The following is a 16,197-nucleotide window of genomic DNA, read 5'->3' as shown; positions in this document are numbered from 1 at the left end:
ACTACAAACATAAAATTATTTTTGTTATTTTTAAAAATAATATAGATACTCAAAATTGCTACAACTGAAGCTGTTGTAATTTTATTTACAGCAGTTCCCCGGCACTCATATGTAGCTAAACTTTTTTAGCCAAGTATTTCCACTAATTAAAAAAAAATTAGATATTATTTAAAAGGTGCTGCTAATAAATATAAACATTATCCACTAAAAATTACAGCTAGGGCACCAGTAAAAACTTCTATATATAATGGAATTAATTAAAATGCTCTAGACTTGTCTTTTCATTTTCACATCAATAATAGAACATGACTTGTCTATTCATTTTCATTTTCACATAAATGATAGAACATGACTTGTCTATTCATTTTCACTTTCACATAAATGATAGAACAAGAGCGTACCAGAGATGAAAACGAACACCGTGGATTTCATGAAAGCCTAAATGATACTTTTCCTCAATCAACTATTTCCCTAGTTTGGTTTTCATTCTTAAATTAATTTTCAACCTAATTTTGTCTCTTAATTATTATGTGACGTCCGTTTATCCATATATTGATTCTGACGATGAAAAGATATGAGGTGACATCCGACATATTAGAAAAAATCATACGCAACAATAATCTTTGTCAAAATTGAATGTTTTGTCCCTAAACTATTGCAAATATAATATTTTTCACCCCTCAATTATTAATAATATTTTATTGTATCCCTTATATCACTATGCATTATAATATGAGAAAAACAACATCCAAATGTATCTTAAAGCATTGTGATATTAGGGACAAAATATGTGTTATCTAGAGGAACGGAAAGTGTTGTATTTGTAATAGTTTTAGCTATGGACAAAACGTTCACTTTTATCAAAATTTGGCACATACTTTTTTGATATGCCACATCGATGTCACATTAGATTTTTTCGGATCTCGGGATTATGTGAGGGATGAAAATGATACGTCATGATAGTTGAGAGACAAAATTAAACAGAAAAATAATTTAATAACGAAAATGAAACTAAGAATATACTTGAGGGGACTTGAATTACTATTTATCCTTTCATGAAATGCACCATTAGCAACTTGAAATTGATAACACCATTAGACCCCAAAAAAACCAAGACAAAACAAAAGACCATCCATGTTAGCTTGAGCTTGTGATGTCCTTGCCCCTCAAAAACATGTTAGTCTAGTGATGCTTTTTAAAAATTATAAAAATAATTGAAGATATTATCCATTAATTTTCATTATCCAACTCTATGTCCATTCCCCCTTTTTAGCAACTTGAGTTATGAGGATCCACTGTTGGCTTCCAAAAAGATCGGCCTCCAAAACACTTTTTTAAGGGATCCAAGATAAAGTATTCAATCTATTAACCTTGTGGCCATGCGCTTGCTTTGTGTAGGTGCGATATGAGGATTCGAGTCCCCACAAACAGAAGATAAAATTCATGATGGGGCATGGTATGGTTTACCATGTAGGGGGTGCTGGTCCTGGGTGAGCTGGTGAGAAGTTTCCTCCTTAAAACCCAAACAGATAAAAAGGGAAAAGGAGAACAAAAAATCACACTTTCTTTTTTGCTTTGTGGACAATCATGATGAGAAAAAATCTCAAGGTTTTTGTAGTTTTCAAATCCCACTAGAAATTAAATTATGGTATAAGCAAAGCACTAAACAAAAGAAGGATGTGTGACCTTGACTCTTATGACTCGAGACCATAATCTGAAAGAGCCTTCAATTCCAAATCTTGTTAGCCAATCTCACGCGAGGCATCCATGTCCAGTGGTTGGCATATCCAAACTTTCCTCCAATCATATTATATAATCTCATCAACTGTACGTTAATTTGTTCTATACATTCAAATTACTGGGAATGGAGTTTATCAACTGTACGTTTCTTTCCAACTTAAATGGTTGCAATGGCTAATATCCAAATAGGGTAATTTCACATGATCTGGGCAACACATATTCCAAGTTCGATCTATTTGATCTCTTGAGGATTACCAGTATGCAACACATTTGTTGCAATCACTACTATTCCTACCGTATTCCTCGACATTTTATAAAGACAATTCCGCATATTCCGTCCACAAAAACTAACTCGTAATATGATGGATGGTGACCCCAAAAATGTGATCACTCCCCAATAATGTGGAGTGTTGAATATTAAGTGGATCATACATGTGTGTTTGTAATCAATGATTATTTCAATACTACATAGTCACATAGATTTGGGGCGAATCCAAATCTTATTTAAAATAGATGTAGCGTTACCCTATCAGAATATACAACTCGGCCTTACTTTTAGTTTGAGGGCCCGGATCCATCCAAAAATTTGCCAAAAAGGCTCAGGCCCATTACTACCACTTTTTTTTTATTTATCATAAACTCTTCATTCTTAATAAACCTAAAAACATCATTTAGCCAGCCCATTACGACCAATTTTACGACATGCAAAAATCTACCAAAATCGAAGTTGGTTGTGAGAATATATATATATATTATTATAATAGTTAATTTATTTATTAGTTCACGTTGATTTAATTTCCTAATTTATATTGATTTAGGTTTAGTCAATCCTTAATTTATAAGTTTTCCTAATTTTATTAGTTTTCTGACTCTAATATTCCCTTATAAATAAGACCTCTCTTTAAATTTGTATTCAATCCCTCACTCTTTTATTTGAACGTCCCTGTCTCGACATGAAACTCTCCTTCTCCAAGCCCTCCTCAAAATATACCCCAACCTTCTGCGATGGAGACCTGTTCTTCATAGATGAAGACCGACAATTCCTCTCAGAATTTGACCCATCTAAGCCTCAGCCTCCACATGTAATTCCTCCCAAGGTGTATGAAGGGCAACCCTTGAAGTTATTACCTGGTTTGAATATCTCATTTGGTTGGAATCTCAAGCAATCAATGAAAACCGATGCGTCCGTGGATGGAGCGAGCAAAACGCACGGATATGGTCGTCGTGATGAATGGCCACCGTCGGTGGAGAATATTTCTGTGGATAGGTTGAAGGATGAGCTTGCAAGAGGATCCAGGGTTCGAGGAATTTGCAGAGGTGCCGGTGGAGGGTTTCGGTGCCGCTTATCTTGCTGGATATGGCTGGTATGAAGGGAGAGGGATTGGCAAGAACGCCAAAGAAGAAGTTAAAGTGAAGAAGATCAGGAGACAAATTGGCAAGCAAGGAGTTGGATTCGCATCATGATTGGACCTCTATTTTGAGGTTCTAATGTCCTTTAATTAGGATGTTCTAGCACTTAGTTAACGTATTTGATTGCATTTTAGCTTAATTTTACACTTACAAATGTTTCCCCTTGGTTTTGTAGGAATCGGACCTTGTTCGGGCAAGTTGGAGCACTTTTTGGGCACTTTTTGCTGTGAGGTTCAAAGTTGATGGACGCATGAAGTGTCCGGACAGCCGTCCGGACACCCGTCCGGACACCTGTCCGGACACCACCGCGGAACTGCAATTTTCCTGCATAACATTTCAAGGGCATTTGGGGTAAATCATGTATATAACCAATGGGGAACGTTTGTATAAGGGTAGTTAGGTATTTTCAATGGTAAAAGGAGGAGAAAACCCTAAGATTTCTTCTTCCTTCACAGAATTCATCTCCTCCAACTTCTTGCCTCCATTGTTTTTCTCTCTATTTCTCTCTCTAAGTTTTTCTTGGTTTCTTGTGATTTCGTGTGTAGACATTGATTTTCATCTATAAAATTGATGTTTATGTCCATTATGATGAGTGGCTAAGTTCTCTTTCTAGTTTCTAGTCCCAAACGGTGGGTGCTCGGTTTCGATTACTTAAGGTATGCTCAAAGAATCGTAGCTTCGATTTCTCTCTTTTAATTTCGTGATAGTTGTGTGATTGGATCTATGGGAATGACATATTTGCTTGTATTCTTGGATTGTCTAGTCTAGGGATTGCATCTAATGTGTTCGATTGAGAATTGTTAAACCCATTGCATGATTTCCTTAATTAATTGAGTTTTCCATTGCATAGCTATTAATTATGTGTATTGATGATGGGGTTTTGGGTTAATTTAGGAATGTGCATGGGAGAGTTACGGTTAATTGATCTTTGAGTGTGAAACTAGGGTGTTAGCCAAGCCGAGCCCCAAGGGGGAACATTAATCCATAATATTATATGCTTATCCCTCTGCGTTCATCGTAGATTAAGAGACCCGATGGCCTACATGTATGAATTGAAGTCTTATATCCCAATTCTCTTTGCATATGCATGATTGATAGTATCACACAATGCATTGTGTATGGTTGTGTGTGTTTGCAATGATACCTTGAGTATGAGAACCGAGTAGCCACCGGGACGGACTAGAGACTAGGTTTTTAATTAATTGTTTTAAATCCAATTTGTGCTTACTTTGATTACAAAATCGCTCATGCTACCGAGTCATTCGGCCCATTTCTTTTACTTGCTTTTATTTGATATTCATTGTGTTTATTAGCGTTAGCTAGTCATTTGCATATCATTCACTTCAAATTTGCATTGCTTCCTCGTGGATCGATACCGGACTCACCGGTTTATTACTTGACGATACCCTACACTTGGGGTAAGTACACACACACACTTTGGTGTCGGTCAAGTTTTTGGCGCCGTTGCCGGGGATGCGAGTGTCAAAGAAGGAGCTGGGTGGCTTGTAGATGCTAGCTTTATGCTATTAAACACCATCAAATAAGGAAGGAGCACGGTCACGCTTCAAGGGTAACTTCGTTCCTCCCTTTTACTTGCTTTGTAGTGTAGTCGATTTAGTGTAGTTGCTAAAAAAAAAAAAAAAAAATTTTTGTGAGGAGAACTTGGCGGATGGGGGTAACTTAGATTCCTGTGGGCGATGGATGCCACCTTGTTTGCTGCTTGGTAGTGATACGTTGTTTGAGAGAGCTTTGCGCATTTTTATTTTTATCACTACTTGCTACATGTTGGTGTGTTATTGTTCCTAAGGTTGATTGTTGCTCTATTCATATCCTTGCTCTTGTTCTTGCTTGACATTGTTCTTGGTTGTTTGTTGATTGAAAAATCTGGTGTTACTTGACTTGGTTGGTTGCCATCTTTCGTGTTATTTGATAGCTTTGTTTGCCATCATATCTCATCTTAGAGATAGTGTTAGTGGGCATGGGTCTAATAGAGATGGGAGAGGTGGTGACATAAATGCGAGTGATGCGGGGAGTGTACATGGGGGTGATATCAATCTCGATGTATTGCGTCGTCTTTTGCAACGTGTGAACATTGATGAATTGATGAATCCGGTGCAAGGGCAAGATGCCCAAAATGTGCCAAATGCCCAAAATTTACCAAATGTTCAAGTTGAGCATGCTTTGCAAAATGCACCTCAACCACTTCAACAAGACGACACGGCACAAATCGCCCCACAAAATGTCTACCAACCTCCCAATATGCCTCCCGCATATCATATACCTCCCCCATACAATTATGTGCATCCCATGTATTATCAAATGCCACAAATGCCACAATATGCTCCCTTCGGACAAAATTTACATGCACCTCCTCCTGTGGAGTACATTCATGCCCAAGAGCATCGCACTTTGAGGGAGCTTACGCATCCCGCAAGGCAAACTCAACCTTCTTGCATCATCATGCCACCGAACCAACAAAATGTGAGCCTTAAACCATCCATGTTCCAAATGATTCCCAAATTCCATGGAATGGAATCGGAACGACCCTATTCACATGTGCGTGATTTTGAATCGGTGTGTACTACTTTTGGTGATGTTACATGCACACAAGAAATTTTGAGACTCAAACTTTTTCCATTCTCTTTGAAGGATCATGCAAAACAATGGTTTGAGAACTTGCGCCCCCAATCCATTGCGACTTGGGCGGCAATGCAAGAAGAATTTCTCAACAAATATTTTCCTTCCCACCGTACCATTTCTTATCAAACACAAATCATGAATTTTCATTGCAAAGAACATGAAACTTTCTTCCAAGCTTGGGAGAGGTTTAAAGATTTGTTGTTTATGTGTCCTCACCATGGATTTCAAAATTTTCAAATTGTGAATTTCTTCCACAAATCTTTGACTCCATCTTTGAAAAAATTGGTTTCCACTATGACTCAAGGTGACTTTTTGAATAGGGATGCCAATGAAGCATTTACTTTCTTTGATGGGTTGGCGGAGGAATCCCGATCTTGGGAAGCTCCTCCCCTAACCCGACATGAGGTTGTGCCAAGCTCTAGTGGCAAGTTTGTGTTGAATGAAAATGATGATGTGCATGCTAAACTTGCTTTGTTGTCCAAGAAATTGGAGTCCTTAGAGTCACAAAAGGCCCCTATAAATGCAGTTGGTGTTGATGAACAAGTTGCTTGTACTTTGTGTGAAAGTAGGGATCATAGGACGGATGAGTGTAATGCCTTACCGGCTTGTAAGGAAGTCCTATTTGGGCAAGGTTACAATGGGAACAATTCTCAGAACTTTAGGAAGCCCTACCCTACCAATCACCAAGGCAACAATTCGTACAATGAGAATTACCCTTGGAGGAATCATCCAAACTTTGGGTGGAGGAATGATGGGAATGTTCAATCCCAATCACTCCCCAATCCACCCCAACAACAATTGCCTCCTCCAAGTGTTGCACAACCACCTCCACAACCTTACATTCCACCTCCTAAGAGGTCTCTTGAAGACACTCTTAACATTTTCATGCAAGCTCAAATAGGAGAGAATCAAAATGCCACAAAATTCCAAGAACAAACCAATAGGGCCATTGAGGATATTAAGAGTCAAATCACTAAGGTCACCCAAGCTCTCACCACATATGAGAAGGGTAAATTCCCAGCTCAACCATACCCCAATCCATCCAAACAAGCCAATTTGCTAGAATCTACTAGTGGGGGGGTGAGTGGACATGAACAAGCCCAATCCATCCTCACTTTGAGGAATGGACGCATTGTGGATAGACCCATACCAAATGAGAATGTTGATCAAAGTGATGATGTGCAGAATTTTGGTGATAGAGTGGGGAAAAATGACAAAGGAAATAGTGGAAAGGAAGAGAGTTTGGAGAAATTTGTGCAGGAAAATGATTCACTAGGTGCAAGTGTTCGGACACCTATTTTGGATTGTCCGGACACTTCATCCAGAAATTCAGAAAAATGTGAGAAAATACCAAGAGGAGAAGAGGAGAGTGAGGGGCAATCACATAGGACAAGGGTAGACACATCTAAGGATAGAGAGTGTATCCCAAGGCCACCATTTCCTCATCGCTTAGGGAAGAAAACCAATGAGGCTCTACACAAAGAGATGTTTGAACTTTTCAAACAAGTGAAAGTGAACATACCTCTTTTAGATGTCATCAAACAAGTTCCCTCGTACGTAAAGTTCCTCAAGGATTTGTGTACCGTGAAACGCAAATTGAATGTGAAGGAGAAGGATTTTCTTACGGAGCAAGCAAGCTCCATCTTACAAGCCACCACTCCACCTAAATATAAGGATCCCGGTTGCCCTACCATTCCAATAGTCATAGGGAACCATAGGATTGAACAAGCATTGTTGGATTTAGGTGCTAGTGTTAATCTCCTTCCATACTCGGTCTATCAACAATTGGGGTTAGGTGAGCTTAAGCCTACAAGAATTACCTTGCAACTAGCCGATAGATCCGTCAAGATTCCTAGAGGAATAGTTGAAGATGTGCTAGTTCAAGTGGATGAATTCTATTTCCCGGTTGACTTTGTGGTTTTAGATACTCAACCCCTCCCTAGCTTTAGCAAACCAATCTCGGTCCTTCTAGGTAGACCCTTCCTAGCAACTTCAAATGCTTTGATCAATTGTAGGAATGGTGTCATGGTGCTATCTTTTGGGAATATGACAGCGGAGATGAACATCTTTAATGTGTCTAAGCAAATGGAAGAGTTTGAAGACATTAGGGAAGTAGATTGGATCCATTCATATGTTGAGGAGAACTTAGAGAAAACTCTTGCTAGGGATTCGGTGGAAGGTGTGCTAGCGTTGAGTGAAAAAGGTAGTCAATTTTTAGTTGAGGAAGAGGAAATTAATGAGGTTTTGGAGTCTTTAGCTATCCATAGCATAGGACGATTCAACCCACCCATTGAGGAATTAGAACCTTCCAAGACTAAGCTTGAATCATCTTTAGAGCATCCACCAACACCGGAAAGGAAACCCTTACCAAGTGAGCTGAAATATGTGTTTTTGGGAGAAAATGAGTCATACCCTGTTGTGATATCTTCCCTACTTACTTCTTCCCAAGAAGAGAAACTTGTTCAAGTGTTGCAAAGGTATAGAAGGGCAATAGGTTGGACAATTGCTGATTTGAAGGGTATTAGTCCTTTGGTTTGTACTCATAGGATTTACATGGAAGAGGAAGCTAAGCCCATTAGACAAATGCAAAGACGTTTAAATCCGAACATGAAGGAGGTAGTTAGGGGGGAGGTGCTAAAATTGCTTGACGCGGGGATAGTTTATCCCATAGCGGATTCCAAATGGGTATCTCCTACTCAAGTGGTCCCCAAAAAGTCCGGAGTTACGGTAGTTAAGAATGACAAGAACGAATTGGTTCCCACTCGAATTCAAACCGGGTGGCGTATGTGCATTGACTATCGTAGACTCAATATGGTTACTCGAAAAGACCATTTCCCCTTACCCTTCCTTGATCAAGTCCTTGAGAGAGTGGCGGGTAGAGCCTATTATTGCTTCCTCGATGGGTATTCCGGATATAATCAAATAGAGATTGCCTTAGAAGACCAAGATAAAACCACATTCACATGTCCATTTGGAACTTTTGCTTATAGACGCATGCCTTTTGGGTTATGCAATGCTCCGGCTACCTTTCAAAGGTGCATGATGAGTATCTTTAGTGACATGGTTGAGAAGATTGTGGAGGTCTTTATGGACGATTTCTCGGTTTACGGAGATACCTATGACCAATGCCTTGCTAATTTGGCATGTGTGTTAAAAAGATGCGAGGAGAGCCAATTGGTTCTCAATTGGGAAAAGTGTCATTTCATGGTGACACATGGAATTGTATTGGGACACATTGTGTCATCCAAAGGGATAGAGGTTGACAAGGCAAAAATTGAATTAATTCAAAAGTTACCTCCCCCTACATGTGTTAAAGATGTGAGATCTTTTTTGGGTCATGCGGGTTTCTATAGAAGGTTCATTAATTCTTTTAGTTCCATTGCCAAACCTTTAAGTAACTTGCTTGCTCAAGATGTCTCTTTTGAATGTACACCACAATGTCAAAAAGCCTTTGATGATTTGAAAGGTGCCCTAACCACCGCACCCATTATGCAAACTCCCGATTGGAGTATGCCCTTTGAACTCATGTGTGATGCAAGTGATGTGGCGGTTGGGGCGGTCCTAGGACAAAGAAGAGAAAAGAATGCTCATGTCATATACTATGCTAGTAAGACTTTGAATGATGCTCAAGTGAATTATACCACCACCGAAAAGGAATTACTAGCTATAGTCTTTGCTTTGGACAAGTTTAGGTCTTATTTGGTTGGCTCGAAAGTCATCATCTTTACCGACCATGCAGCTTTGAAGTATTTACTTTCAAAAGCGGATGCCAAGCCTAGGTTGTTAAGATGGATTCTCTTACTTCAAGAATTTGAACTTGAAATTAAAGATAAGAAAGGAGTGGAGAATGTAGTAGCCGACCATTTATCTAGACTTCCCGGACAAAATTTGATTTCACATGGCATACCCATCAATGAACATTTCCCGGATGAACAACTCTTCCTCACCAATGCCATCTCTTCCAAATTGACTCCATGGTATGCGGACATCGCCAACTTTTTGGTGTCCGGAAAAATGCCATCTCATTGGAGCAAGATTGATAGATCCAAATTTCTTCGCAATGTGCGAAACTTCTTTTGGGATGACCCCTATTTGTTCAAGTATTGTTCCGATCAAGTGATTCGGAGGTGCATCCCCAATAATGAATTTGAAAGTGTCATGGCCTTTTGCCATAAATATGCTTGTGGAGGCCATTTTTCCTCCAAAAAGACCGCGGCCAAAATTCTTCAAAGTGGCTTATATTGGCCTTCTTTGCACAAAGATGTCCATGCTTATTGCCTATCTTGTGACAATTGCCAAAGGTTAGGTAATTTAGGAAAACGTGAGATGATGCCCCTCCAACCCATTAACATATTGGAAATTTTTGATTGTTGGGCCATTGATTTCATGGGACCCTTCCCTAATTCATTTGGTTATTTGTATATCTTGGTTGGTGTGGATTATGTGTCAAAGTGGGTGGAGGCCATTCCTTCTTGAACAAATGATCACCAAGTTGTGATAAAATTTTTAAAAGAAAACATTTTCTCAAGATTTGGGATGCCTCGAGCCATCATAAGTGATGGTGGGTCTCACTTTTGCAATGCCCCGGTTAGAACTTTGATGAAACGATATGGCATTTTGCACAAAGTTGGCACCCCATATCATCCACAAACAAGTGGCCAAGCGGAATTGGCAAATAGGGAGATTAAACGTATTCTTGAAAAAACGGTTGGTCCCAATAGAAAAGATTGGTCTTCAAAATTGATTGATGCTTTGTGGGCTTACCGTACTGCATATAAGACTGCCCTTGGAATGTCTCCTTATAGACTTGTCTATGGCAAGGCTTGCCACTTGCCGGTGGAATTGGAGCACAAGGCCTATTGGGCCATTCGCACTTTGAATGACTCCACCGATCAAGTTGGGGGGCATCGCAAACTCCAAATCCAAGAGATTGAGGAGTTGAGGAATGATGCTTTTGAAAATGCTAAAATTGCTAAGCTTAAAATGAAAAGATATCATGACAAGCACATTGTGAGAAAAGTTTTTCATGAGGGACAAAAGGTTCTTTTATACAACTCCCGGTTACACTTGTTTCCCGGGAAGTTACGTACGAAATGGGCCGGACCTTTTATTGTCCGCAAGGTTTCCCCATATGGAAGCATTGACATTGATGATCCTAGGAGTGGAAAGACTGTTAAGGTTAATGGCCAACGTTTGAAACCATACTTGGAAAATTTTAATGAATTGGCCGAAGAATGGGACCTTATGGATCCCATCCCTTCCTAGTGTGCGTGAAAAGATCTCTCTTGTATATATGTTAGTGTTAGTTTGTTTTTCATTCATTTTTGGTGTGTTTTTGTATGCTCACAATCTCTTTCACAAATTTCTTCTTGCTTTGTGTTTCATTCTTGACATTGGGGACAATGTCTCATTTAAGTTGGGGGGTGAGGAATTGTGAATCCATTGTGAAACTTGCTTTATTTTGGTGTGCTTTGTGAATATCAAAAATTTGAAAATTTGGAAAAAAAAAAAGTCTTGTTGTGTCATGCTTGGATAGTGTGGTTGGTATTAACTTTTTCAGGACATGCTTCGTTTCTCATGATTCTGACCACTTTTGACGAGTATGGTATGACTTCCTACCCTCTATCCTATTGTGTTGTGCTTTGCTGTTCATACATGCTAGATGGACTTTAGGAGGGGACGGGTAGGTGCTTTTGGGGATTCACTACCAATTTGACTGTTAATTTCTTATTCTTGTTCACACGTGCAAGTGTATAGTAGGTTCCTTGGTTTCTTTTGCGAAATCGATGCATGTGATTGAGTGGGATGACTATAATCAATTTCTCTTGGAATGATTGAGACCTAGTTTGATATAGAATTGTGTAGTTGAGCAGACATCTTGGCATTGAAGCATTTGTATGACTGTGTTTTTGGATCTTTTGTCTGAAAAAAATTACCTTTTTACCCTTCTAATTCCTTTGAGCCATTCTTCATTGATATACATTGGGTTTTGGGTGATTCTCTTCATTGATATTCATTGGACATCCTATAAGCGTGTTCTTCAATAGCTTTGCATTCATTACATTTGATTACTGAGAAGTGTGATTTTTGTATGTGCCACTTGCTTATGAACTTAGGATTGATTGATTCATTAGGTTGAGAGATTTGAGCCTAGCCTATTCATTTGTGAGTGATCATAAGCCTATATTTCTTTAAGCCTTTTATTTCACTTACAAGCCTTGTGTGAACCATTTTCCCAAATATTTCCCACCTTTGGTTGCAAGGTTGGGTAGGAGCCTCAAAAATAAGTCGGCAGTGATATTATCCCTCCTTATTCTGAGAAAAAAAATTTGAGGGTGGTTGTCACCAAAAAAAAAAAAAAAAATGACGCATAGAAAAAAAAAATCAAAAAGAGGTGTATGCAATAAAGTTAATCCTTTGTGTGAAAAAGATGAGAAGTGTTTGAAATTGTGGTACAATGGAAGAGGTGACAAAATGAGAACTTAGCTCACATGTTTGAACTTAACCTTGCAACTTGTTACCTAGTTCCAAATTCTTCCTACCTTGTCTCTTAGCCACATTACAAACCATTTAACCTTTTGATGAATTTGATTCAAGGTAAGCAAGCGAGTTGGCGGATGCATTAATTGCTCTTGTAGGTGATTTCTTTCTCAAAGCTATGCCCATCCAAATTATCTTTTATAAACACATACATTTAATCCAATTGTGTAAGTCATTTACTTAGCACAATGTTTTTATATTTTTGTGTACATTTGGGATTAGGGATTTATGAACACCAAAAGGTTCCGTAACAAGGTTTTACTTGTGTGGATGTATTGAGTTGTCTTGCTTGATTGCACTTATATTTTTCATAGTAAAAAAAAAAAAAAAATGTTCTTAGTCATCTTTGAGGGGATTTGAGATTGATTTTCTAAAGATTTTGCATGTTTTCGACTAGCGGGGGAATTGGGGGATTAGCTCTATTTCTTGCATGTGAGAACTTAAGAATAAATTATGGTGCTTTCAAAGTAATAGTGGATCCCTTGGTAAGTGTTTGTGGGTATCGCTCTGATAAGCCCTCACGAGACTACAACTCGTCCACTAGGGTGACCTAGGGGTTTAAAGGCTTGTTGCATGTGCTAAATGCAACCGTGATGCCTACGTCAGTGAGTTAGGATTTTATTTAGCAAATTTTAGTTTTAGGTAGTGGTTGCATTGCTAGGGACTAGCAACGTCTAATTTGGGGGGTGTGATTGGACCTCTATTTTGAGGTTTTAATGTCCTTTAATTAGGATGTTCTAGCACTTAGTTAATGTATTTGATTGCATTTTAGCTTAATTTTACACTTACAAATGTTTCCCCTTGGTTTTGTAGGAATCGGACCTTGTTCGGGCAAGTTGGAGCACTTTTTGGGCACTTTTTGCTGTGAGGTGTCGGGACACTTCCCAAGGTGTCCGGACACTTACCGTCAGTACCCGTCCGGACGCTTTCTTCACAAATTGAGATAGAGGCTTCAAAGTTGATGGACGCATGAAGTGTCCGGACAGCCGTCCGGACACCCGTCCGGACACCTGTCCGGACACCACCGCGGAACTGCAATTTTCCTGCACAACATTTCAAGGGCATTTGGGGTAAATCATGTATATAACCAATGGGGAACGTTTGTATAAGGGTAGTTAGGTATTTTCAATGGTAAAAGGAGGAGAAAACCCTAAGATTTCTTCTTCCTTCACAGAATTCATCTCCTCCAACTTCTTGCCTCCATTGTTTTTCTCTCTATTTCTCTCTCTAAGTTTTTCTTGGTTTCTTGTGATTTCGTGTGTAGACATTGATTTTCATCTATAAAATTGATGTTTATGTCCATTATGATGAGTGGCTAAGTTCTCTTTCTAGTTTCTAGTCCCAAACGGTGGGTGCTCGGTTTCGATTACTTAAGGTATGCTCAAAGAATCGTAGCTTCGATTTCTCTCTTTTAATTTCGTGATAGTTGTGTGATTGGATCTATGAGAATGACATATTTGCTTGTATTCTTGGATTGTCTAGTCTAGGGATTGCATCTAATGTGTTCGATTGAGAATTGTTAAACCCATTGCATGATTTCCTTAATTAATTGAGTTTTCCATTGCATAGCTATTAATTATGTGTATTGATGATGGGGTTTTGGGTTAATTTAGGAATGTGCATGGGAGAGTTACGGTTAATTGATCTTTGAGTGTGAAACTAGGGTGTTAGCCAAGCCGAGCCCCAAGGGGGAACATTAATCCATAATATTAGGTGCTTATCCCTTTGCGTTCATCGTAGATTAAGAGACCCGATGGCCTACATGTATGAATTGAAGTCTTATATCCCAATTCTCTTTGCATATGCATGATTGATAGTATCACACAATGCATTGTGTATGGTTGTGTGTGTTTGCAATGATACCTTGAGTATGAGAACCGAGTAGCCACCGGGACGGACTAGAGACTAGGTTTTTAATTAATTGCTTTAAATCCAATTTGTGCTTACTTTGATTACAAAATCGCTCATGCTACCGAGTCATTCGGCCCATTTCTTTTACTTGCTTTTATTTGATATTCATTGTGTTTATTAGTGTTAGCTAGTCATTTGCATATCATTCACTTCAAATTTGCATTGCTTCCTCGTGGATCGATACCGGACTCACCGGTTTATTACTTGACGATACCCTACACTTGGGGTAAGTACACACACACACTTTGGTGTCGGTCACATCACAAGAAGGAGAAAGAGAGAAATACGAAGAAGAAAGAGAAAGATAAAGGTGGGTTTATCAGGGGTAAGGATGAGATGGTGATTGCAGGTAGAGATGTGCAAGGATTTTGGAAAATTGATTGCTGATAGCAAATTACCTATGTTATGCTATACATCTCGGTACACTATTGATGCTAAATTGCTAATCTTCTTTGTTTTCGTTGAGTTTTATTTGGTACTTTAAAATGCAAGTTTCGTCTTGAGTTTTATGTGTGTATTTGCAGTAGGTTAGGTATGGAATCAACATGCCATGTAACTTGAGCCTAGTTTTCCTTTTCTTATCTGATGGTGTACATATTTTTGCACCTTATTACACACCTAAGGCTGTCATGTGAACTTGCAAGTTAAGTGAGGTCTGAATCTTAGAGCATTATGGGTCATGTCAATCTCTAGGGTTAAAGAGAATGCTGGAGTGTGGAGAAAATAAGAAAGCTTAGGGTGAGTAGTTCAACACTTCAACTTTAACTATTATACTTCCGCCATAGGAAAATAACGAGGTGGGATGATCCTCTCTTGTGTACAGGGAGAACTACTTGCTACATCTAAAGGGAGAGTTTTTGTGGATTATTCAATGCATATATTAGGCATGAGAACAATAGGTGATAATATCTATTGGTTTCAAAGGCTTGAGGAGTTGAGGTATAGAATGTGCTTGTGAACTTCTTGAATGGCATTTTGTCACACATCCGAAAGCTGACAAATTTTGAATCTCAAATATGAGTGTTTCAACTTCCTTGAGGACAAAGTAGGTGAACAAAGAGAAATTCGAGGATCCAGGTCACATTTGCTATCTGGGAAAAGAATGACACATGAATGTTAAATTATTCCACACGCACACTCAGCCAGCAAAAAAGATAATAGACTGAATGAATATAAAGCAAACTAACCTCATCAGGTCTGTTAGCAAGAACTCGAAGGAGTATGAGCTGCAGATTGCAATTTAAAGCAGACGTAAGCCTTCCTGTCTAAACAATTAAATTTCGAAACCTTGATTCAGAAGCCACATATGGTTACCATAACCTTCCTCCATAGTTGCCACTGAAGGTATCCCAACAGGATCTCTAGACTGAAATTTGCTGAACTTACATCTCTTCCCTCTGCACTCAACTTGATCTTATATCATGCCTATCTTCGCATGAATCCCATCTATGAGCCGACTAGGTTGCAATGAAGCAACTAAGCCACTTGAGTCGAGAGAAATATGCTAATCCCTGTTTCTTAATTCATTCACCTTTAAAACTCGTTTTTTTGTGGGGTTCTTTTGTTCTATTTTGGTTGAAGGAGTTGCCAAGAGAAATATGCTAATCACTTTGGAAGGGATTTAGCAATGGTTAGAACTCTGTCATTAGTGATAGTTCAGCATTGACGGTGCTGGTTCTAGATTGTTTCTCCTAAGAAGCGACAGCAGCTCAAAAAGTGGCGCTCAAATAAAGTACTAAATTCAATTGTTCTTCAATCTAAGTTTTTGGAAGGTATCATTGAGGAGAACCAATAGTAATGCTGTTAAATCCAATATATGCACATTTCATTGCACAACTAATAGCTGCGTTAATATTTGATCTGTGAAATGTGATGGATGAATAACCAGACCCCATATTTCCATGATACTACTATTACTGATAGTGTAACTTTTTGGTTCTGGTTGAAGAAGAACTG

At 38.9% G+C, this 16,197-nt stretch overlaps 1 pseudogene; it reads right to left on the bottom strand.

The window, feature by feature from the left end:
• Window positions 1-5,914: 5,914 nt before the first annotated feature.
• Window positions 5,915-6,014, bottom strand: LOC120001159 (annotated as a pseudogene).
• Between the last annotated feature and the right edge of the window lie 10,183 nt (window positions 6,015-16,197).

Source organism: Tripterygium wilfordii, chromosome 6 (assembly GCF_013401445.1).
Source record: "Tripterygium wilfordii isolate XIE 37 chromosome 6, ASM1340144v1, whole genome shotgun sequence".
Classification (NCBI taxonomy): Eukaryota; Viridiplantae; Streptophyta; class Magnoliopsida; order Celastrales; family Celastraceae; genus Tripterygium; species Tripterygium wilfordii.
This window is presented reverse-complemented; position numbering and strand designations above follow the sequence as displayed.